The sequence below is a fragment of the Pleurodeles waltl genome, chromosome 5, assembly GCF_031143425.1.
Source record: "Pleurodeles waltl isolate 20211129_DDA chromosome 5, aPleWal1.hap1.20221129, whole genome shotgun sequence".
In the NCBI taxonomy this organism is placed as follows: Eukaryota; Metazoa; Chordata; class Amphibia; order Caudata; family Salamandridae; genus Pleurodeles; species Pleurodeles waltl.
In genome coordinates this window covers 863,408,503-863,434,587 of record NC_090444.1, presented here as the reverse complement: position 1 = coordinate 863,434,587, position 26,085 = coordinate 863,408,503, and positions in this window count along the sequence as shown.

Sequence of the window (26,085 nt, the reverse complement as noted above, 5' to 3'; positions counted from 1 at the left end):
TGAGGGTACAATGTTGCAGAAGTCGTCTTTGCTTCTTTGCTGTAGTTTGTAGAGTTCCTGGAGGGTCCAGATGCAGTTTCTTCAGTGAAAAGGTGAAGTAAGGGATTAAGAGGATTCCTGCTGGAGTCTTTCAATCTGAATCTGCAGAACCACCCAAGTGATGGAACCTAAATAGCCCTGAAAAGTGGATTGGTTGGCTAAACAGGTAAGCACCTATCAGGGGAGTGCTCTGACGTCACCTGCTGGCACTGGCCACTGAGAGGCTCCCAGAGTTCCCTGCCAACTTAGGATCCAAGGTGGCAAAACCCAGGGACCCTCTGGAGGAGCTCTGAGCACCACCCCTGGGATGGTGAAAGCCAGGGTAGTGGTCACTCCCCTTTCCTCTGTCTAGTTTCGCAGCAGAGCAGGGACTGGGGTTCCGTGAACCGTTGTAGACTGGTTTATGCAAGGAGGGCACCAAATGTGCCCTTCAAAACATTTCCAGTGGCTTGGGGAGGCTACCCTTCCCAAGCCTGTAACACCTATTTCCAAAGGGAAATGATGTAGCACTTCTATCCCAAAGGAAATCATTTGTTCTGCCTTCCTGGGCTTGAGCTGCTCAAGCAACAGGAGGGCAGAAGCCTGTCTGAGAGGTGGCAGCAGCTGGGGCTGTCTGGAACACCTCAGAAGGCTGGAATAGCAATACTGGGGGTCCTCTAGGGAGCCCCCAGAGTGCATAGAATCATACAACCAATGCTTGCAAAAGACTTGGGGTATGATTCAACATGTTTGATACCAAACATGCCTATGTTCAGAGTTACCATTATGTAGCTAGACATAGGTAGTGACCTATGTCTAGTACACTTGTAAAATGGTGTCCCCGCACTCATGAGGTCTGGGAAAATGGTCCTATAGGTCGTGGGGGCACTTCTGCTAGTGCAGGGGTGCCCTCACACACAGATACTCTGCACCCTGCCCTCAGGGCTGGAGGGCCTGCTATAGGGGTGATCTCTAAGTGACCTGGTGCAGTGCAAATGGCAGGGAAAGAGTGCATGCACCTTTTCACGCAGACTGCAAGGGCAGTCCTGCAGAAGCCTTTGCATGAGTGGCAAAAGAAATACTGCAGCCCATAGGGATCCCCTGGAACCCCAATGCCCTGGGTACCTAAGTACCATATACTAGGGACTTATAAGGGGGCACCAGTATGCCAATTCTGGGTGAAATACTGGGTTACCATTATGTAACAACAAAATTGAGAGGAGAGAGCGCATAATCACTGGGGTCCTAGTTAGCAGGATCCCAGTGAACACAGTCAAGCACACTGACATCAGGAAGAACATGGGAGTAACCATGGCAAAAGAGGGTACTTTCCTACAGGAGACACCCCTGAAGAGTGTAGGTTGAGTGTCAGGGCCATACAGGTGCTGTCTTACCACTCTCAGGAGGGAGATGTGGGGTACTTTTTTAAGGCTGAAGCACTGGATGGTTGGGTGAAGGGTAGTTTGGTTAACTTATGTGAGGGGCTGTGTGATGTGATTGCTGGAGAGCATATGTCCAGTTCTTGTTCTCCAGGGCTACGCCAACACCAGGTGGACTGTGAGTTCTCTGATCCAAGGGGACTTGCACTAGAGGCAGACCTATGGGTGAGTACCAGAGGGTCTGAAGAGGTATTTGGGGGTGCTCCTGAAGGGTGTGGTCTAGGTATTTTCCAACAAGGCGAGGTGGGGAAGGATTGTAGTGTCCCAGGTAGGTCCCAGTGTAGTGTGATGTCTGAGGGATCCCATGCCCAGTCTTAGAGGAGAGGGAATTGGGGTGGGCTGAGTCCCAGAGTGCCAGAGATCCAGTCCTAGGTCCTAGAGGGTTCCATGAGTGGACGCCAGGAGTGGAGCCTAGCCTGTACTGTAAGGCCATATACTGAGGGAGACCCCATAGTGTCCGGAGAACTTGGGGTGCAGCTGTAGCCAGCGTCCCACGAGTTTTGGTGTCTGGTAGTACCACTCATAGTGAGAGGGTGCAGAAGTCCAGACAGAGGGTTGAGAAGGGGTTGCGGACCCCAGTGGAGAACCTGGAGGGTCAGGGGTCAGCTCTGAGGTCAGAGTGCCCACAGGAATAACCTCAGTGATACCATTTCTAGGCTGGGGGATCCAGGCTCTGCCAGGTGGGCAGAGGTCAGGGGACCAGCGCCAGCCAGACTCTTGTGGGGGGTAGGTGTACTCTCCAGGAAGTCCTGGCTCGCCAGGGAGTGATCCAGCCTGAGGCGGGTGACTCTGGGTTGGATGGCCAGGTTCAGGGTGTCCTCCCTGACCAGGGAGGAGGGGCAACTGCTAACAGTGCCCCAACCACGTTGGATTCTGGGGGGTGCAATCATTTTAGGGGGTGCAGGACCACGGAAGGAAGGGCAGGGAGAGGGAAGCCTCGCCCCTTGCCCTGGTCCAACCTGAAGGTACAAACCCCAGGTTGGAAAACCAGTTGCAGGTTAACATCCCTGCACTGGTGGGAGAATTTTGCAGGACTGCTTCCACAAGCAGCCTGACAATTCTGGACTCTGAGGGTGACGCTCATAGAGGGAGGGTACAGAGCCCCAGAGGGGAGGACCAGTGTCAGGATGTCATCCCTGAACCGGTAGAAGGGAGAGTGGTCACAAGGGTGACAGGCACCTGGGGCTATTGCCCCCACTCTCCACAGTCACAGTGTTGGAGAGCCTTGAAAGGCTTGGGGCCTGGCTCTCATCCCTGACAGCTGTCAGTGGCCACTGAGGCTTGCTGTCCTGGTGGACCGAGTTGCCCGGAGGGTGGTGGGGAACAGGAGTCACACCCTGGGGGTGGAGTGGGCCACACCACTGTGCTGGCCATGGCGCTACTGTCTGCCCCCTAGGATACATCTGTGAGCAAAGTAAGGTTAGGTGCTGCACAGATGGTATCTGCAGGTGAGGAGAAGGTTTCCCAATGGGTTAGCTTAGTGGGCCCTGAGATTATGGACAGAGGGATCCAGCGGGAGTCAGGAAAGTGTAGGACTGGAACTTGCCCCTTCTGTTGTGGGCTTTGGTGCCTGTTCTATCGCCACAATCAGGAAAGTCCATCAAGGTATTGATTGGTGTCCTCTGGCTTTAGGCTAGTGGGGAGTTGTGTTGGACCTGGCCCTTTTTGCAGGGTCATTCCTAAACTTTTTGCCTCCTTCCTCCTAATTTTTCTGACCAATTATTTTTGGCTTTAGGACCCTGGGCACTTTACCACGGCTATCCAGTGCTAAAGTGCATATGCTCTCTGTGTAAATTGTATTGGTGATTGGTTTATCCATGATTGGCATATTTGATTTACTAGCAAGTCCCTAGTAAAGTGCAATAGATGTGCCCAGGACCTGTAAATTAAATGCTACTAGTGGGCCTGCAGCACTGGTTGTGCCACCCACCTTAGTACTCCTGTAAACATGGCTCAGACCTGCCCTGTAGTGTCCTTGTGTGCAGTTTTAAACTGCCAGTTCGACCTGGCAAGTGTACCCACTTACCAGGCCCAAACCTTCCCTTTTCATACATGTAAGGCACCCCTAAGGTAGGCCCTAGTTAGCCCTATGGACAGGGTGCAGTGTATGTTAAAGGTGGGACAAGTACTGATGTTTTTTTACATATCCTAACAGTGAAATACTGCTATATTCGTTTTCACTGTCACAAGGCCTATCTCCCTCTTAGGTTAACATGGGGGCTGCCTTTAAATAATTTTAAAGTCAGATTCCGTTTGGGAGCAGATAGAAATATGGAGTTTGGTTTTGTGAACTCCCAATTTAAAAATAAATTTTTTAGTAAAGTTGTTTTTTAGATTGTTAGTTTGAAGCGCCACTTTTAGAAAGTGGGCATTTTCTTGCTTTAACCATTCTGTGACTCTGCCACATTTGTGGATTCCCTGTCTGGGTCAGTTTGACAATTGAGTTGTTTGTGAATCCCTTCTAGACAGTGAGACAAAGGGTGCTGGGGTGTAGCCTGCATATCCTGATGGGCCGTCTGTGCTAGAGTGGAGGGAGGAGTGGTCACTTACACCTGAATGGGCTGTGCCTGCCCTCAAGCAGTGCAGTCTCTGACCCCCTGGTTTGTGTCTGGGGCCTGGCCTGGGCAAGGCAGGATCTTGTGAACAACAGAGACTTTCCTTTGAAGTTTGCCAACTTCAAAGGCAGAAAGGGGTATAAGTAGAGGACCCAAAACCCCAGACTTTATATTTCTTCAAGATCACTTATGGATTCAAGAGGAACCTCTGCCAACGAGAAGAGCTGAAGAGTTGTGGAGAACTGCTACCCCTGCCTGTGGCTGTGCTTTGTTGGGCTATCCTGCAGTTACTACTTCTACCTGTGAAAGGGGACAAAGACTGGACTTTGTGGTATATTCCTGCTTGTGAAGAATCTCCAAGGGCTTGAACTGAGCTTGCCTCCTGTTTTGAAGTCTCAGGGCCATCAAAGACTTCCTCTGCCAGCACTTGGACTCTCTGCTGAGACTCCTGCCCTGTCAAGTGGTGCCCTATCCAGTCCCTGGGCCCTTGAAAGGTGAAGTTAGCAGAGCAAGAGCTGAAAATCCACGCACAGAACTTTGTGCTGGGAAATTTTTGACTCACTGTCTGCAACGCAGCTGATAAATGACACGCTGCCGGCTTTGCAGTTAAAATTGACGCTCTACCTGCATCGCAGCTGGGAGATCGACACAGCATGGCTGGAGAAACGACGCACAACACAGGCTTGCGGCTACTGATAATGACGCAAACCCCAAGCAGTGCAGTTTTCTAACACAATGCAACCAGATTTTAAACGCTCATCCCTTGGCGTCAAAGTCAGTGGTTTAAATGAGCCTTTACCAACCGGTACTGGTTATCGGCACTTTTTTATTTTGAGAGGGAGAGTACCTGCACTTCTCAAGAATAATGTAATACTTTTACTTGCACTTCTATTTTTCCATTTCAAGCACTAGTCAAAGTCATTCCAACTCTGCGCGGATTTGAGGTGCACAGCCTCCCTTGCGAGGAAGGAATCGATGCATCACGGCTTTTCCCGACGTATGGTCGCCCGTACGGCTTTATTTTTCACGCTAACCAGGTATGTTGCGCAAAATCATTGTTTATTTTGTTTTCTCTGGAGTAAGACTGTTATTCTTTCGGAAATTCATATAATAAACTTGTGTATGTTGGATTTTTGTCGTTTTGGTCTTGTTTCATTTAGATAAAGATTGCCTGTTTTTCTGAACTGGTGTGGTGTCCCTTTTGTAGTGTTTTCACTGTATTACTGTGTTCGTTGGTACAAATACTTTACACACTGCATCTGAGTTAAGCCTGCCTGCTCATGCCAAGCTACCAAGTGGGTGAGTGGGGGTTAATCAGGTGTGTTTCTCCTTTGCCCTGACTAGAGTTAGGGTCCTTGCTTGGACAGGGTGTAACCTCAGTGTCAACCAAAGACCCCATTTCTAACAACGGGCATATGTCTGAAAATACTCCTGGCCAATAGAACATTCTTAACAGATATTCTTTGGTTTTTTCATAATGACTGCCACTGGTCTGGCTACGGGCTAAATGTAGAACGTGGTTACGATAAGGTTGGGGAACCACTAATTGGGTTATTGTCTCCCCCTCTCTTTTTACATTACGATACAGTAAGCCTTTTTGGGTACTGAAATATGTCCCTACCGGATCAGAGTCCGTCTGTACGATCTGAACCTAAGCTTGTTGTAAGGTAGGATCTTCTCTTTGACTGGCTCAGATGTTTCCAGGAGGGACACGTATGGCAGCCACTGTGGAAAAGAGGGAGGACTATTAGGGGAATCCCTGACATTGAACTATCTCTTCTTTTTTTGTTTCTCGCACCACTTAACCTTATCCTGTTCTTACCCTTATATATGCTTTCCATGTGAAAGGGAGCCTCGTTCAACCAGTCCTGAGTGTTCTCTGTTGATCTAGTTATGTCCAATAGTAAGGAGAATTCCTGATAATCAATGCCTATAAGTAGATCCTCTACTAGGTTAGAAATGGCTTCAACTTTTATGTACTCATCCCTCCCTCTCCAATTGATAATGTCATCTGCAACAGGACACATTTTACTGTCCCCATAGACACATGTGATTATGTAATATTCCCCTTGTCTCCATTGATGGGGCAGGATACGGGTCACACTGATCACTGAGTGTCTACACCTGGAGTCTATTAAAACCTGTATTCGCTGCTTGTTTACTGTCATTCCCTTCATTTACTTGGAGGATCCACACCCTGCCCAGAGAACCCTCCCTCTGGAATAGCCAGCTTCCATTGGCTTGGGTGATTGGGTTTAATGGGGGCTGTGTTGGGGGATGTGGCACCATTCAGCGCAGTGGAAGCACTGGGCCCCTTGTCCGTATTCCTTCAGTACAGGGCGGGGAGTCATTGTCATGTGTGTGTTGTGGAATGGCCTAGTGAGGTTTTAGGGTGTAGTAGGTTTCCAGCTAGGACCAGACAAAGTGGTACCCCTGGGCTGAGCTGTCTTAAAATCAGAGGACCTGTGATAGGCACAAGCTAAAATCTATCACCATAGTAATCGTGACCTCAGGATTTTGCCTGATCCAGTTTCTTGTAGTCCCAGGGAGGGCATCAAAGAATTGTTCCAGCAAGACTTTATTAGCAATATCATCTTTGGAACACTCAGCAGGTCTTAACTAACGTAGACCCATATCTTGGACCCGGTAAAACAAGGCCTTAGGGTTATCCTGGGGTTTCCTCTTCTCTTTCCGGAATTTGTTCGATAGTGCTTACTGTCAAAACCCAAACTTTCCAAAATTGCTTTTTTTAATCTGTTTATATGGAGTTCCATCTACATGATTAACTGCCTGACATGCAGTTTGTAATTCCTCTGTAAGCAGGGTAGCGATATACTGGCTCTACCACTCCTGTGGCCACGTGGCAGAAGAAGCTACACATTCAAAGTTGGTGAGACGTTGTGATCTTCGCTAGCCTGGTATCTCTGCACCTGAGCTCAATACGTTTGGGGGACTTTTAGGCTAGCAATAATCTCTTAATTTTTGTATTGCAGTCTTGTGTAGCAATTGATTGCTGGCAATGACTATAGCTTGAGTCTCCAAGGCATATTGTAATGTCTCTGTCCTGTTGGGCCTCTTTTGCCCGGCCCTTCATTACCAATTGGCCACTTTGCCCCTCAGCAAGTTGTTTCTCCATATCCTCAGAGGAGACTGTAGCGTCCATCTCTGCCATCCCCTGAAGATGGTTTGTCATCCCACTTCTAACACCACTGTGACATCGACAGACCTTGGTGTGGACATACAACCAGGAGATATGTTTGTGTTTATGTCTATTTTATTGCACTCATGGCCTTTATAAGCATACAGTATAAATTGTTCAGGATGTTACCTCACACCCTGTCTGTCCAGATACTAATGGTTTTCTTTTCCTTCTCTCTCCTTTGTAGGTGTCTTCTCATGCCAGGAACGTCTGGGTCCACTTTTGGGATCTCACCAGAACTCGGAAAAGAGATAGGATACAGGAATCAGGTAAGTGGTTCTCTCTTTCTGGGAAGGGAAAAGGGAGAGTAAGTCCCAGTGAGGATCTGAGGGTTTTCTTAAGCAACCAGTGCCATGCTTAGGTAACAATCAGTGAGGGCAATTTATGTGATTCCTACTGGGAGTACACCAGTGTTCACCCTTGTCTGGGTTATCCCCACAAGCAAGTGCCTAAAACATACAAGTGCTGATAGCCCAGTGTTATGCCCCAAATCGCTACCGCAGGCCCTTGGTCACAAAATGTCCTCATTCCCCTTCCCTGGTGCACCCAGTCCAACCCGTCTCCAAAGACTGCGTAATTGTTCCCGTACCTTTGTGAGCCACGGCCCTTCTAAGACGTGGTCGGCATGTGTGTCCTGAAGCCGCTCGTCGGCTGTTGGCGTGTGTCTCCTCTCAGCTCTCCTCTTGGGGGTTTGCAAGCAACGTGCTCCCTGAAGTTCCATCAGCATCTTCTTCGGTCAGGCTTCTCGGCGTCTCCCTCACTCCTCGCTCTGTCTCCGGTGTGACCATGCTTCCTTGTTCTGCCTACTTTTCTGTCGTCACAGGGCAGTGTTGTGGTGACGTCAGTTCCTCCTTTCACCTCCCAGCTGTTCTCCCAGGGGATGATTCAGGGACCGCTGACTCTGCGGAGCCGGTATCACTGGGATCGCCACAAGCACCTTCGCTTGCCCACATCATTCCTTTAGCCCAAATTTCCTTCCAGTACTCAGCTGGCAATGGTCCTCATGTTCATCCGTTTTGACAGTACGGTGCAGAGGGCATGATTCCTTGAGCTTGTGGCCCATTGAGAGGTAGCACATTTAATTCACAGCATTTGATGTGTAAAGCGTGACAAGAAATTTTACAAGGACTATTTGATAAACCAGATTGTGATATATAAGTGTATAGTTAAAATCATTTACAGCACTGTGATGCTGGTGTGCTTTAATACTAATTCTATAAGAGTGATCACTGGGATAACCTAATAATGGTAGGCTTACTACTGAGCCTCTGAAAGTGATTATCTTGGTGACCTAATACTGGTGTGCCATTAACACCACAACTCTGTCTAGTGTGAGACTGATACTGATGTTGTATATATGTAATATGCTTGTCACATGAGTTCTTGTCCAGTCAACTAACCAAGCACACAAGTAGAATGCGAAGAGGAAATCTCATCTACACCATAGGTGGGTGTTGAAGCACGGGGGGGTCGGTTGATGACTAGGTTGATATAGTTTGGTGACGTCTTCTGTTGCAGGATCCATCCTAACACGTTTCCAGAGATTGTTACAAGAGAGAGGAAGCACCAAACATGGGAACTGGGATTTATGTATGTAGTTGCATTCATACTCAGCAGAACATATATACAGCAACCAGTGTAGTTCAGAATAACCAGTCGCTCTTCATTACAGGATGTGTCAGTTTTCCCAATCATCTTGACAAGACCCAATTGACAGCCTGTGTTGGACATACATATATTGTCCAATCCTCCTTCCCACGGTACGTCTCAGTAGTGGTCGCATTAACCTTGTGACCAGAGCTCAGAGGCCCAGGTGGAGTTGGGAATCAGCAGCCATAGTCAACATTGTTTCTCAGTGGGATTAACAAGCCAGAGCTTGACAATACCATTCGCTCTGTGGGCTGATACATGGACAAATATACCTTCTCTGAGAAGAGATGTATTTTGTACATTGGACTTCAAACAATGGGGGTGATTCTAACCCTGGCGGTCGGTGATAAAGCGGCGGCCAACCCGCCAACAGGCTGGCGGTCCAAAAAATGGAATTCTGACCCTGGCGGGAACCGCCAACACAGCCCGCCAACTTAACACTCCGACCGCCGCGGCGGTACAGACAAACAGCGCGGCGGTCACCGCCAACAGGCAGGCGGCAGACAATGTACCACCCACAGTATCATAACTCACCAATCCGCCACCTTTTCCGGGGCGGGAGCCCCGCCGATAAAAACACGGCGTAAACAGACTACGAATGGGAAAACGCTCACCTCTACACACTCCACGAGGAAGGAGGACAGCATGGAACCCGAATTAAACATACTACCTGCTCTCGTCTACCTGCTCATCTACCACGAGTACGAACGCCGGCGCAGACGACAATGGTGAGTACTGCACCTACGACACACGGGAGGGGGGAGGAGGAAAGCTTACGGGCACACATATATGCGACCCCCACCCCCCCAAACTATGCACACACCAATGCAGAGCAACAAGTCACAGTGAAACCACCCAAACCCCCCTGATAAATGCAAAGACAGAATTATTAAATTTTGAATACAAATTTATGTACAAAATAGTCTCTGAAAAGATTTGGCAACTAGCCAAAAAATCAATATAAAAATAAGTCTATATACAGTGCAATGGATAACCGAGGCAATTAGTCCTGCACATCAAAAGAAAATCGAAGTGTCCGTGGGCCAAAGTGTAACAACACAAGGGCAAAGCCCACACAGGAGACCTGAGTCCTCTGGAGAGAACACTGCAGGGGCATCTGATGAAAAAACTACAGGCACCTCAGGGGGAAGGGAAGGGGGGGGCACCACAGCCACATGAGTCCACAACGCCAGAACCACGAAGGGGCCACCATGCCTACTGTTCCATCCTGGGGAGTGCAAAGCCACAGTCTCTCAAGTCTCTACTGTAGGTGGGTTGCCCACTGTGCCATCCTGGGGAGTGCAAAGCCACAGTCTCTCAAGTCTCACAAGTGGGTGGGTTGCCCACTGTGCCATCCTGGGGAGTGCAAAGCCACAGTCTCTCAAGTGGATTACAGTCTCCACTGGTCAAGGAGGAGGCATGGTGGGCACAGTGAACCGTTAACAGTGCATGCAGGAAGGGCCCAGCGGAGCGGTGCTTGAGAAGAAGGGCCCAGCGGAGCGGTGCTTGACAGGAAGGGCCCAGCGGAGCGGTGCTTGAGACGGCGGGGCCCAGCGGAGCGGTGCTTGACAGGAAGGGCCCCAGCGGAGCGGTGCTTGACAGGAAGGGCCCAGCGGAGCGGTGCTTGAGACGGCGGGGCCCAGCGGTGCGGTGCTTGACAGGAAGGGCCCAGCGGAGCGGTGCTTGACAGGCGGGGCCCAGCAGAGCGGTGCTTGAGACGGCGGGGCCCAGCGGAGCGGTGCTTGACAGGAAGGGCCCAGCGGAGCAGTGCTTGAGAAGAAGGGCCCCAGCGGAGCGGTGCTTGACAGGAAGGGCCCAGCGGAGCGGTGCTTGAGACGGCGGGGCCCAGCGGAGCGGTGCTTGACAGGAAGGGCCCAGCGGAGCGGTGCTTGACAGGAAGGGCCCAGCGGAGCGGTGCTTGAGAAGAAGGGCCCCAGCGGAGCGGTGCTTGACAGGAAGGGCCCAGCGGAGCGGTGCTTGAGAAGAAGGGCCCAGCGGAGCGGTGCTTGACAGGAAGGGTCCAGCGGAGCGGTGCTTGAGACGGCGGGGCCCAGCGGAGCGGTGCTTGACAGGAAGGGCCCCAGCGGAGCGGTGCTTGACAGGAAGGGCCCAGCGGAGCGATGCTTGAGACGGCGGGGCCCAGCGGAGCGGTGCTTGACAGGAAGGGCCCCAGCGGAGCGGTGCTTGACAGGAAGGGCCCAGCGGAGCGGTGCTTGAGACGGTGGGGCCCAGCGGAGCGGTGCTTGACAGGAAGGGCCCCAGCGGAGCGGTGCTTGACAGGAAGGGCCCAGCGGAGCGGTGCTTGAGACGGCGGGGCCCAGCGGAGCGGTGCTTGACAGGAAGGGCCCAGCGGAGCGGTGCTTGACAGGAAGGGCCCAGCGGAGCGGTGCTTGAGACGGAGGGGGCCCAGCGGAGCGGTGCTTGAGACGGCGGGGCCCAGCGGAGCGGTGCTTGATAGGAAGGGCACAGCGGAGCGGTGCTTGAGACGGCGGGGCCCAGCGGAGCGGTGCTTGACAGGAAGGGCCCAGCGGAGCGGTGCTTGAGACGGCGGGGCCCAGCGGAGCGGTGCTTGAGACGGCGGGGCCCAGCGGAGCGGTGCTTGACAGGAAGGGCCCAGCAGAGCGGTGCTTGAGACGGCGGGGCCCAGTGGAGCGGTGCTTGAGACGGCGGGGCCCTGTTCAGCGGTGCTCTTCTGCACGGCGGGGCCCTGTTCAGCGGTGCTCTTCTGCACGGCGGGGCCCTGTTCAGCGGTGCTCTTCTGCACGGCGGGGCCCTGTTCAGCGGTGCTCTTCTGCACGGCGGGGCCCTCTTCAGCGGTGCTCTTCTGCATGGCGGGGCCCTGTTCAGCGGTGCTCTTCTGCACGGCGGGGCCCTGTTCAGCGGTGCTCTTCTGCACGGCGGGGCCCTGTTCAGCGGTGCTCTTCTGCACGGCGGGGCCCTCTTCAGCGGTGCTCTTCTGCATGGCGGGGCCCTGTTCAGCGGTGCTCTTCTGCACGGCGGGGCCCTGTTCAGCGGTGCTCGTCCAGTAAGTCAAGGGAGCTGTTGCTGGACCCTTCGGTGACGGAGTCCTGGGCCCTTTGTTTTTCTCCCTAACACCCCGGATGGGGCTTGTGGGCCCCTCCTGCTCCGCGCTCCTGCTGGCTGACTTCTCCGCCCTGCTGCCCTTTTGCTCCTTAGATGGGGCTCTCGGGCCCTTGCCTCCCCTAGCTGTTGTGGCTGGTGAAGTGGGCGAACTTGGCTCTTTGGGGGCAGCCGTGTCAGTCCTCTCACGGCGGCCCTTTAGTTTCCGGGTCCTCTTGCCTGGGGGGGGGGCTGGCTGTCTCCTTGCTGCTGATTGAAGTGTCACTGCTGGCAAAGGGTGGACTCCAGAACCCATGCACCACAGTGACACTCGAAGCTGGGCTGGTGGTGGCTGAGGTGCTCTTGGGACTCTTTGCAGATGGAGGGGGTGGGTCAGTGGAGGGAAAGAGGTCAAGATTAGCGAGGAAAACTTTCTTAGGACCAAGGTAAAAGGTAGGAGAAGTGGTGATGGGAGTGGAGGAAGAGGATGTGGTTGTAGGAGAGTCAGGTGTGCTGTCATTGGGTGCAGGTGCTTGTGCTGGAGGCTGTCGTGAGGTGGATGGCTGTTGGGTGGGTGTCTGCCTGCGTTTGTGTGTCTTGGAAGAGGGGGTGACAGACACAGTGGGAGAGGACACAGGGGACGTGTAAATGGTAGTGGGGGTGGTGACTGCACGAGGTCACGGCAGCACTTGCAGTATAGGTCCTCTCCTGTGGATGATCAGGTCTCGAGTGATTAAGCAGATAGAAAATGGCGGTCACGCCCGCGGCGGTGCGTACTGCGGCGGTGCGTACCGCGACCGCCGGCGCACCTCGTCATTGGCTCCTGAAACCCATAGGCTTCAATGTTAGCCAATGCGGCTTCGGATAGCGGTCTTCGACCGCCTACCGCCACGGTGTGCCACGCCAGCCCATTGACCTCACATCCCATTGTCCCACTTCACAGGTCAGGCAGCCGCCATTTCAAGGGCCCACATGGCATAATTTGTACTGCGTCACACAGGCCTAGGCCTTGCATTGCCACACATACACGCCTTTCAATACATAGATAATCATGTGCTATGCATGCAGTGGTGAACGTACCTGTGATTTGCTTGACTCTGTGCTCCATGCTGTCCTTCCTAGGCACCGTCCGCTGGGACTTGCGAGGAGAAGGATGAATCCTCGCGTGTACCGACCGCTGGTGGACCTGTCGACAATGGAAGAACGCCATATCATCCTACGATACCGCCTTGACCGAGCCACTATACATGAACTGTGTGCCCAGCTGGAGCCAGCCCTGATGTCCCCCATCCGCCAACCCACAGGAATTCCCCCTCTAGTGCCGGTTCTGTCAGTCCTCCATTTTTTGGCAAGTGGCTCATTCCAGACAACAGTGGCCATGTCATCTGGAATGTCTCAGCCTATGTTTTCAAAAATCTTGTCTAGAGTGTTGTCTGCCCTGACGAAACACATGCGGCGCTACATTGTATTCCCTGAGGAGGTTGATTTGGCCACTGTGAAGGGTGATTTTTATGCCCTTGGACATATCCCCAACATAATTGGTGCCATTGATGGGACCCATGTGGCTTTAGTACCCCCAAAAGACGATGAGCAGGTGTACAGAAACAGGAAAAGTTACCATTCTATGAACGTCCAGGTGGTCTGTTTGGCTGACCAGTACATCTCCCATGTGAATGCCAAGTTCCCTGGGTCAGTGCATGACGCGTATGTGATGCGAAATAGCAGCATCCCTTATGTGATGGAACAGCTACAGAGACAACGTGTGTGGCTAATTGGTGACTCTGGTTACCCCAACCTGCCTTGGCTATTGACCCCAGTGAGGAATCCCCGGACCAGGGCAGAGGAACGGTACAATGAGGCCCATGGGCGAACTAGGAGGGTAATTGAAAGAACCTTTGGCCTCCTGAAGGCCAGGTTTAGGTGCCTGCATATGACAGGGGGATCCCTGATGTACTCACCAAAGAAGGTGTGCCAGATCATCGTGGCCTGCTGTATGCTTCACAATCTGGCATTGCGACGTCAGGTGCCTTTCCTGCAGGAGGATGGTCCAGATGGTGGTGTTGAAGCAGCTGTGGAGCCTGCGGAGAGTGAAGAGGAGGAAGACGAAAAGGACGACCCAGACAACAGGGACAGAGTTATCCAACAGTATTTTCAGTAGCACACAGGTAGGAATCACCCACGCCATTTAACATTTACTGAAAGCCCCCTGCATCTTCACTTTGTGTATTTCCCCCCAGTTCTTTTAAACTGATGTTTGATTTTCCCTTCCCTTTTCAGTGCTGTATGACCCACTGCGTGACTTCTGCTTGGTTAGCCCATGGACTAATGCTTATTGACATCGGTATGTTGTCATCACATAAATAACAGAACAGTATTGATCAGTAATGTGTTATACATTTGTAAATAATACAGGCTGACTCCAGCATGATTTCAGTGCAATGAGTGATTTATTTTTAGTGCTAGATATTGGTACATGATATTAAAACGGTGATGGGTGAGGGTGGAGTTATGTCCATGGCAGAGTCCAGTTCTCGGGCGCACAGGTGCATTGTCCATATGCCTGTGGAAGGATGGAGCAGGGGCAGTTCAAGGTTGGACAGGGTGACACTGTGGGACAGTGGAATGACATCCGGGGGGATATTAGGCTGGCGGGGGTCTTGGCATCCTACTCTGTCTTCCTTTGAGATCTCAGGTTCCTCTTGCGGGGTGGTTGTTCTTCAGCAGGAGGTGGGGTTCTGGTGGGCCGTCGTTGTGTGGGGGCCTCCTGACCACTAGCGCCGGCGGAGGTGGTAGGCTGTTCCTGACTAGTGACAGGGGCCCTTTGTGGTGCCACATGGTCCCGCAATGTGGTTTCTATACGGTTGAGGGCCTGGACTATGGTCCCCATAGCGGTAGCGATATTCCTGAGTTCATTGCTGAACCCCATGTAGCGTTCCTCCTGCTGTGCCTGGATCTCGGTGAACCTGGCCAGTACCGTCGCCATCGTCTCCTGGGAGTGATGGTATGCTCCCATGATGGTGGTGAGGGCCTCTTGGAGAGTCGGTTCCCTGGGCCTGTCCTCCCCCCCCTATCGCACAGCAGCCCTCCCAGTTGCCCTGTTTCCCCGGGCCTCTGTCCCCTGGACGGTGTGCCCACTACCACTGCCCCCAGGTCCCTGTTGTTGTTGGGGTGTTGGGTCAGCCTGGGTGCCCTGTAGTGGCGGACACACCGCTGATTGACCTGTCCTGGAGACAGAGGCATGGGCCCGCTGGGTGGGAGCTGTGCTTGTGTTCCCAGAGGGGGTTGGGTCTGCTGTGGCCTGTGTCTGTGTGTGGGGAACCGACTGTCCAGAGGTCCCCGATGGTCCGGGCTGGTCATCAGGTTCTAGGTCGACAGAGCTGCTGTCCTCGCTGGGGGCCTGTTCTGGGGGTGGGATGGACAAATCTGGACCCTCCGTGGCGGTGTGTTGGCGTTCGGGCCCTGCAGGGGTAAAGGAGTATGGTTATTGTTTCGGTGTGTGCCATGGCGTGCATTTTGAGTGCCCTTGGCCCCCAGTGCTGGCATTCCCTTGTGCGAGGTGTTGTGAGGGTGTTGGGGGGGTGGGTGTATGGGTATGCGCAATGGTCATGCTTTGGTGGTGGCTGTCTATGGTTTGTGTTGGCATTCAGGGGTTGGTGTTGTTTAGGGTGGGTTGTGCTGGTGAGAAATTGGCAGGGAGGTTGTGTGCTGGGGGGTTGAGATTGGGGGTGAGGGGGGTGTTGGCATGCTGGTGGTTGGGGGGGGGGTGAAGTAGTTGAGATTCGACTTACCAGAGTCCATTCCTCTGTGCACTCCAGCGAGGCCATCAGGATGCAGGATGTTTACCACCTCTTGCTCCCATGCTGTGAATTGGGGTGGAGTGGGTGGGGGTCCGCCGCCAGTCTTCTGCACAGCGATGTTGTGTCGCGACACCATCGAGCGCACCTTCCCCCGTAGGTCGTTCCATCGCTTTCGGATATCTTCCCGATTTCTGGGATGCTGTCCCACAGCGTTGACCCTGTCTACGATCCTTTGCCATAGCTCAGCCTTCCTTGCTATAGTGGTGTGCTGCACCTGTGTGCCGAAGAGCTGGGGCTCAACCCTTATAATTTCCTCCACCATGACCCTGAGTTCTTGGTCTGAGAACCTGGGGTGTCTTTGGGGTGCCATGGGGTGGTGTGGATGAGGTGTGGGGTGGTGTTTGTGGTGATGTGCGTGGTGATATGTGGTGATGTGTGCGTAGATGTGGTGTGGGTGATGAAGTTGGGTTCCTGTGTGTGTTGGGGTTTTCTATCGCTGTGCTCGCTCTCTCTATCTCTATCTCTCTCGCCTTCTCTCCGATTTCCAACTAGTGGGGGTTTGTGGGTGATGTGGGTGTGTGTTTTATAGTTGATTGGATGTGTGGGAGTGTTGTTTGTATGTGTGTCAGGTGTGTGTATTTCAAATTGTCCAATGTGGCTGTGTTTTGGAGCTGTGTGTGTATTTTGAGCGCGGCGGTGTGTACCGCCAATGGAATACCGCGGTTGAAAGACCGCCGCGTGGATTCGTGGGTCAGAATGGCATGGGCGTGTTTGTGTTGGCGTGACGGTAGAGGTTTGGTCATCTCCAGTTTTCCGCGGCCCGCTGATGAGGCGGCCTTCCTTGGATGTCGGATTGTTGGCGGTTTCACAGTTGGTGGTCAGAATGACCGTGGCGGTTTACTGCGGCCGTGGCGGTAGAATGGCGGACTTCTGACCGGCGGTAAGGGCCTTTTACCGCCGAGGTCAGAATGACCCCCAATGTGTGCTCAACAAATATAGTTTCATCCACCATGATGGACTTAATTGTTTTTCCTGTTCCTTTTCATTCTGCTTTCACAGCTATTGCACTCATCTTTTTGTTTAGAATAAATGCACATAAAACAAAGTGAATGACTGGTGTTGTATTTATTGTTGTAATGCCTTTTCTCTGTACACCATCCTTTTTTAAATCTGTCACACAATATGATACTAAAACAAATGAGATACCAGCTAGATAATGTGTTTCACTTGTTTATAAAAAGATAGAAAAATAAACAATGAAATCTGAATGTTATGGTGTCATACATTTCTAGGTAACAAGTTTCTGGCACAATCAAATATGCATTTCACAAACCATGTAGAAGCCAAACAGTCTGTGCCATTTAGATGTTGGCATTCTAGAACCTTGGCACAATGGAAGAAATACATGGAATCATATTAAATAGGTAAACTTTTATTGATCATGACCTCAGCTGGAGCCAGACATCCTGCCCTCACAATAGGAATCCTACATCAATAGCACTAATAGTCTACATCATGGCAATAACCAAATGTGAGGCCACCTGACCATTTCAGAACACTGTGGCAATATCTGGTGCAATGTCACAAACATCATTCATTGGTGTGCTAATAAAAAGCTTGTTCAACTATGAGGAAACACATCAACAGCTACACTGATCCTAAAGTACAAATTTAGCCAATGAGAAGGTAGACTAGTATGCCATGGCTTAACAAGAAAGAAATAATGATTTCACATATAAAATGTATTTCAAATGATGTTAGGAGGACACATATAATTAGCAAAAACAAAGTTAACCTATGTCAATGAACACAGTAGTCAATGTAGGGAAACTCTGATCCATGAACATCTTTGCCTTGGAATTTCCTCAACTGACCATTCCTACCACATTACCATTGTGACTGATATGTCCCTATGTCACAACATTGATAAGAATACACTTACACTCAGGTGAAGAAGTGATGAAAGACATCTTGACGTAGGTCAAATCATTCCTCTTAGCCACTGTCATCTCCATTGGGCAATTCAACATCCTCACCCGATGGCTTGTCACAGTCTCCATCCTCTGAGATGATTGGGATGTCCCTTTGCAAGGCAATGTTGTGCAGCATGCAGCAGACAACCGTAATTTGGCACACTTTATCAGGTGAATAGAGGGGGCCTCCACTGATCTTGTCCAGAGACCTGAATCTGGTCCTTAGGAGCCCTAAGGCCCGCTCCACTTGAAAGAATCAGCTGAGTTTTCAGTTCATTTTACTCACAATTCCAGGTTTATTTAGACAAACTGCAGGCACCTTACTTACAGTGGCTAGTAGGCACTGTGCTGCTAGTTTAAGGGGAAACACACAGCCCAGGTTGAATTTAGAGAAATGCAAAGGCCAAGTAAAATCTCTAAAGTTAGGGAGTTGTCTGATGCTGTTCGGTCAAGTGAATATACAGCCCATATTTTGAAATAGGAGTGTCTTCATGTTTTAAATATGTCATGGTGGCACATATGGGGAAAGGTATTTCCTGTGCTGTCAATCTAAATGCCCCAGGCTCTCCATCAACCACAGAATTATGTCTCATTACAAAACATACTTGTTCATACATCACCCAAACCCATACTCTCATTAACACATGGCAGCCCTCCCATACTGCCCTTAGTCACTGTATGTGGTGCAAACCATAGTATCTGACTCTTAGAAGGTAAGGCATGAAGAGAATGTAGCTGTGTGTGGTTATGTGTAAATAATATACAGGTTGTTTAGCTTTTGGTATTTCATAATGTGTTTGACTAGTCCAGAGTGGGTCTCACTACATGAAACATTTCCTATCCCTGGCTTAGAGGATGTTTGTGTTTTGGATTGGTAACGTGAGGAGAAAGAAAGTGGTGAGGCTACTCTACAGATCACTGCAAATAACTGTGTCTTAGGATCTTTGAAATGCTTGAAAATAATCTGTACTGACTGTTCTGGGAATGCATGTGAGAGATGCAACAAAATTGTAGCACTGCACTACAAACAAACAAAATCACTCAAAACATATTTTGTTGTATTTTGTTCTCATCCATACAGGTTCACGCCCATCAGAAGCGGGAATTGTGTAAGGCCTTAGTGAAGAAGGTGCGGACCCTAAGGGGCTTTAAGCAGTGCAGCTGCATTGCAGGAAGAGGTGGGAGGACCTCTGATTCTGGAGGCAGAAAGTCAGCAGAGGTCCAGCTCAGCCAGGCCTCCCAATGAGGCAAGCACATGAGCCACACCCTGACCTCCCCCCTCTAATGGCCCACATCGTTGTGGTGGCGCACCCAGAGCTTGATGGGTAGTTGAGGGCCCAACAGCAGCATCAAGGGGATGAGTTATTATATCTAATCTTGTTGTTTAACCTTTTTATTTACTGCAATGTTGTTTGTCATCACCATGATGGTTGACACACATCGAGTGCAGACGAGGATTTCTAGGGGTGCAAGTTTTTCAGACGGTGTCTGATGCTGTGTTTGATGTATTGTTTTGTGCTACAGGTTGTCACTAGATTCCTTATCACAAGCCAAGTACTGTTTTGAGAAGACACGTGGTTGCATGCCAAAAAAGGGGTACCTACATTTTCTCCTTGTTGTGAGGGACATTTTTACCAAACATGTCCCATTTGAGGATTGGGTCAGGTGTGATGCTCCGTTACAAATGTGAGTAGGTAATGTAGGCCCTATTCTTGCCGACATGGTATAGTAAGCACTTAAGAGACAGTTTATGTTTCAGATTTTACATTGGTAAGTTGGTACATATGACCATGAGTATCTACACCAAAAGGACAAGAAACATGTGTACAAATGCATCATTCCATATTAAAAATATGTTAGCAAAAATCAGTTAATTTGATGAAGGGAGTAATAGGGTGTCATGAAGCCACAGTCCTTCCCAAATGTGCATGTAAGCCAGTCTGTGTCAACCAACATGAATTTTCATGTCAGATTGTATTGATTGAAACAGACAGGAATGTGTCCACATTTTTGACAGACTCACACATACCCCAAATTACATTTAAGTGTCATTAGTTATGTCCAGATTGGAAAGCAACAATGGTGAGAAAAGTGATACTTAAAGGGACAATTACAGATGGAAGGTTCCATTACATAGATGGAGTATCCCATCTTGATGAGTCCATATCAGGCCCAAAACATGTCTCTTTTGGATTTGTGGAAATGTTTTTGCTCTGTACTGAAGCGGTTAAAGGAATGTATACAAGCCTATATATTTACTAATGCTGTCAAAGCCATTTCTCATGCAGAGAAATAAAAGCGAATAAGAAACAAAAGACAATGATATGGGACATAGCATGGGGAATTTCTAGAATGTGAGCAAATGGTTTGTGGAATTCTTTCCTCCAAGCATGAGATTCTGATTAAGAAGCCACGTTTGAGTACCTTGAAGCTAGTTTAATAGGTAGACTTGGCAAATGTTTTGTGAGCAAAGTTCATGTTCAAATCTCTTTATACAGATACCCTCAAACTGTTGTATCTATCTTTACAGCATCATCTGGACAAGTCACGTCAATGGGGAAGAAGCTGGGCATTGTGGTCCTGGTGCAGACACCACTGACACCAAGGGACCCAGTGCCACGGAGGGTGAGGGGTCTGACTTGGAGGCCACTAGCGAACCAATCTCATCTTCGGAGGCCTCCACAGATGACCAGTCCCTAGTGGTGGCGCAGCCTAGTGTGACTACGCCACCTGCATTGCCATCCACCACCCCCATTTCCATCTCCACCCTCCCTCTTGCTCCCCCCCCCCAAGTTGGCCATAGCTGCTCGCCTAAAAGGGGTGGCATAACCTTTGCTGCAGGCACCTCCCCCACCTCCCAGGCTGCCCTCAATGAGAAGGCTATTGATCTATTTTACACTATCACTGTAGGCCAGACCGCACTACTGAATACTGATCCAGATGCTAGCTTACCTGGATGGCATTCACAGTGTTTTATCTGGCCTACACCAGTCATTCCAGGATCTGGCCTCCTCATTGACTGCAGCCTCCCACCCATCCCAACCTCGTGTCCCAACTCCCACCTCTTCCCCATCCCAAATTCCTCTTCCCAGCCCTATCCAGAGCACACGCATACCTTTACACACACCCACTCAAACACACAGGCAGCACATCCTCATATTAAACACAAATGCAGCAAGAAACACAGACAAGCACATACATGCAGACACCACACACCCCACCACAACTACAAACATACCCACAGACACCACACCAGCTCAACACACACATCCATACTCACCACCACCACACCCGCAAACGCCACACCCACCATGCCCACCACGAGACACATGTGCTCCAGCACACCACAGGTACCACAACCACACACAGCACCTCCACAACAGACACATACTCACACATACTGTACACGAACGCTCACACTGACCCACACAACAGACACCCAGTAAAGAACAGAAACCTAAACATACACCACATACATCAGACCCTCAGGTACCCAGACGATCAACAGACACACACACAAGAGACACTGCCACTCCCTTTACCACCAAAGCCCAAATCCCTTCTGAACACCCTACATGTTTCTCTAGGGAGTACCTAATGTTAGACCTGGCCCTGACCCCTTCCTCATCCAAGACCACCCCCCCAAATGGAAGTCTACCCTACCCAAATGTGTAGATACCCGTTCCACCCCAACTGACCCCTTCCACACCCCAACCCCCCATCCAAACCCAACCCTCCTAAACCAAACCCACCCCTTCCGGTCCAGACCCACCCATCCCAAACCCAAGGACCACACCCCAAGTTACATCATTTAGGTGCCCGATCTCTGCCCCACAGATGCCCCTTCCAGGGGAGGTTTATTTTGGCAGTGCAATTAGGAGGGTAGTTATGGTAATGCAACCCATACTGTGGACTCATGGTCTAGAGCCTTTGTTTATTTCTTTGTACAAAATATGCAAAATGTTATGATTTATCTCATTTCTATAAAGTATTTTTATTTTGAGAATACCTTTGTCCTGGCCTTATTTTCTGACTGTTGCTAATTGTTTGCTGATGATTTTATTTCTGCTAATGTGTGTGCCATGCACTTGCTCTCATTTGTGACAGTGACAAGCACAGGTTGTATATTTTAGTTACTTTTTACAAGTGTACATTAGTGTTGTACATTTAGATGGACATATTCATTTTGGTCCAAGCATTTCTTATGTTACTGGACACTTACACCAAAATGATATGTGTTTTGGAAATTGTGACTGGCGAATGCATGTGTGTTTATTTTAACACAATGTGTCAATAACATGCACATATGCATTAGATAGGCAACATAACAATTTACAGTTAAATGGCATCTAATATTTCTCATAAAATGCACAAACCAAGGGGACATGTGATCTTCATACATCTCTCATATGTTTGCAGTTTAAAGGTAAGATTGGTTGTGGATTCTGTGTACACCCACTTGTGTCATTTTGTAGTGCAATTGCTACATTATCATGGATTTGAGCAGTTCCTATTAGGTATATTGTTTATGTATATGATGTGGTAGTTTAAGGTAAATTATTGCACACACGTGTATGAACATATTTCTTTTAGGGATTGCGGTGACTTTTTTTGTAGGTGTCCACTGCCATGAAGGCAGCTAGTACCAGATTTGTGGGTGTTACTAATATCTTATGGTGTGTTTTAAAACATTTTTCTAACGACAACATTACAGACATATTCGTTGCACAACATTGTACTATTGCTAGCAAGTATTTGTAACACATGCTCAAGTCCAGTGCTAATCTACAGCAACAATTCAGAGGATAACATGTAATACAGCAACTCACCATAAGTTCTGGCGACAACAGGGTTGATTTTCGTCTTTGTCCAGGAGCAGCAGCAACAATAGGACTTGTATGGCTGGGTGCATGGCGGCAGGAAATGGGAAAACAAAAAAAAAAAGGTGTGTTTTATCTTTTTATCCCTCCTGATCTGCCAACTCAGGTGTGGAGGTTTAGCCACCACAGTTGCATCTGCAGGAAGGCACCTTGTGATTGGCTCGATGGTAAAAGTGGCTTGTGTCCTGCTGCCATCTGCTTTTGTCTATGGCGCCCTTGACGCAAATGCAGATTCATGGCGGTGACGGTGGTTCATCGGAGGTCGGTTGTCTACGTACCTGCCAACATCTAAATAGAACGGGCAGACCGCCTAGTAAGCGGACGGGAAATCAGTGGTGGGACCATTAGCGCCAAGATCTATATAAGGCCCGGAGTGTCTATGCACGGTGCTAGCAAGCAATACTTGTAGTGTAGTGAGAGTAGGGGGCTCTTCTGGAAAAATGTGAGTGTAGGTTGCATAGTACAGCTCGGAGATGAAGATATGTAAATGTCAGTAGTGGAGTATGTCATTGGGTACAGGAGACATCAGCCAGGGGTAAACATCTCTCATAGTTTTGAGGCATGCGTGGGTAAATATTTGCAATGCCACCTTTTCCTGAGAGACCAAATTTGTGGGAACGCATTGTAGCAACAAGGCGAGAGCATACTAAGATAACGACCAGAAGCCCACCATCACCCCCAAGTCCTGCCAGGCCATCATTGTTGAGCGTGTTGTGTTAATCTCTGCACGCACTGCCCCCTCCTGTTTTAGCAGCAGAAAGGCAGGGAGCGGGATTGGGAAGGCATCATCATGCTCCACTTCTATGTGTGGTATATATGGGAGTACCAATAATGTGCAAATGTACCTATGCACAGAGGTCATATAGGCGGAAATAGGGTGCTTGAAGCCACCACTAGAATTTAGTATTGTAAGTATTTTCCAGCTGATTCTTGCTTGCTTCCCTGCCCACACTAACGTGATTAGGTGTGTCCTGAGCTTCTTATAGAAATATAGAGGTAAAGTAATGGGTATATTGATAAACAAGTAAAGACATTTGGGGAGTATCACCACTTTAATAGCTGTAATTTGATCCGCTAAGGACAACAGCAATCTCAACCACCGAGCCACCTGATCCTCCAACTTGGACATAGCACTGCCATAGTTATACTTAACCAGTAGGTTGTGGTCCCTATGCATCCTTACCCCCAAATATTTTACAGGCACCGTGGTCCAAACCAAGGGAAACTCGAGCAGGCATTCCGGGGTTCCGGGCATGAGCAGAAAGACAACAGACTTCGACCAGTTAATTAATAGGTAAAAGAGGTATTGACTCCTGAATCACTGTTGACAAGTGCATGGGGATCCCTAACATACAGCAGCATATCGCCTGTGTAGAGGGAGATACTGATGGGGCACATCTGGAACTGCAAGGCCGATGCAGCATGTCACTGCCAAATGACAAAGGCCAGCAACTCCAATGTCAGAGCGAACAGCAGTGGCGACAGGGGGCATTCCTGTTGTGTGCCTTTTCAGATGGAGAACCATTCAGATGTGTGTCCGTTAATGCGAACCTTAGCCACCGGATCAGTATATAACAGGGAAATGCAGCAGAGAAATGCCTTAGGCATGCCCATACGGAACAGTATGATAAACATATATGTCCATGCAGTGGAGTCAAATGCCTTGATGGCTTCTAACAAGACAGCCATTGCCTTCATTGAGGGATTAACTAGATACAGCAGGGGATAAATAGTGCACAGGTTTTGTGTGGTAGATTTAGCTGGTATAAAACCAGATTGGTCAGGCAGCACCAGTTCGGGATCAGATGCTGGAGACATGTAGCAATTATTTTAGTTAAGATTTCCGTATCATTATTGATTAAGGACAGTGGTTTGCAGGACTCGCAATTTTCTGGAGTTTTATCCGGTTTTAAAAGGGCCACTATTAGAATAGGGGTCAATCAGTTTGCACCATGTCCAAATAGGGACCCTCACTCTAGTCAGGATAAGGGAGATACCCGCTCAGATAACCCCTGCTCATCCCCTTGGTAGCTTGGCATGAGCAGTCAGGCTTTTCTCAGAAGCAATCTGTAAAGCATTTCCACATAACACACAGTAATAAGTAAAAACACCACAAAAGGACACCACACCAGTTTTAGGAAAATATCCAATATTTATCTATCTATACAAGACCAAATACGATAAAAATCCAGCATACAATAATAAATATATGAATTCTGCACTCTCTGAATTCTCAAAAATACAGTTCCTTGAAGTTGATAGCTCTACCTGGGGCTATCACGGCATCATGATCAACAAAACCAACAGTTCAGGCCGGTCGCGGCGTCGCAGGCCAGCTATGGTGTTGGGAAGACCCGCAAACAGTACCTTTGGAATTGCAGAGTGTTGTGATCCTCGCGATGAGCTCTGGAGAGCAGCGTTGCGGTGTTGATTCTGGAGTTGGTGCGGGAGTTGTGCGGCATTGGCAGGTCATGGTGCAGGCCAGCGGCGCCGTTGCCGGTGTTGCAGTGGTTTCTCCTTTTGAACAGCACAAAACACACAGTTCCCAGTGCTGCAGCTCAAGGAAACTGAAGTCTTTGGTGTCCCTGATACATCTAACAGGAGGCAAGCTCTACACCAAGCCCTTGGAGAACTTTATCAAGCATGATACACAGCAAAGTTCACTCTTTGTACTCTTTTCAGGCAGAAGCAGCAACTGCAGGCCAGTCTAGCAAAGCAACACAGCAAAGGGACAGTACTCCTCCTCCAGCTCTTTCACTTTACTCCTGAGCAGAGGTTCCTCTTGATTCCAGAAAGATTCTATCTGTCTGGGGTTTTGGGTCTAATACCTATACCTCTTTCTGCCTTTGAAGTTGGCAAACTTCAAAGCAAAGTCTCACCTGTTTGAAAGATCCTTCCTTGTCCAAGCCAAGGCCCGGACACACCAGGGGGTAGGAAACCACATTGTGTAAGGGCCGACACAGTACTTTCAGGTGTAAGCGACCACTCCTCCCTCCACTCTAGCTCAGATGACTCATCAGGATATGCAGGCTACACCCCAGCTCCCATTGTGTCACTGTCTAGAGGAGAGGTGTAAACAGCCCAACTGTCAAACTGACCCATACGGGGAATCCATAAACAGGCAGAGTCACAGAATGGTTTAAGCAAGAAAATGCCTACTTTCTAAAAGTGGCATTTTCAAACTCTCAATCCAAAAACCAACTTCACTAAAAGATGTATTTTTAAGTTGTGAGTTCAGAGACCCTAAACTCCACATTTCTAGCTGCTCTCAAAGGGAATCTGGACTTTAAGGTTAATTAAAGGCAGCCTCCATGTTAATCTATGAGAGAGATAGCCCTTGCAACAGTGAAACCAGAATTTGGCAGTATTTCACCGTTAGGACATGTAAACCACACCAGTACATGTCCTACCTTTTAAATACATTGCACCCTGCCCATGGGGTTATCTAGGGCCTATCTTAGGGGTGCCTTACATGTATCAAAAGTGAAGATTTGGGCCTGACAATTGCCAAGTC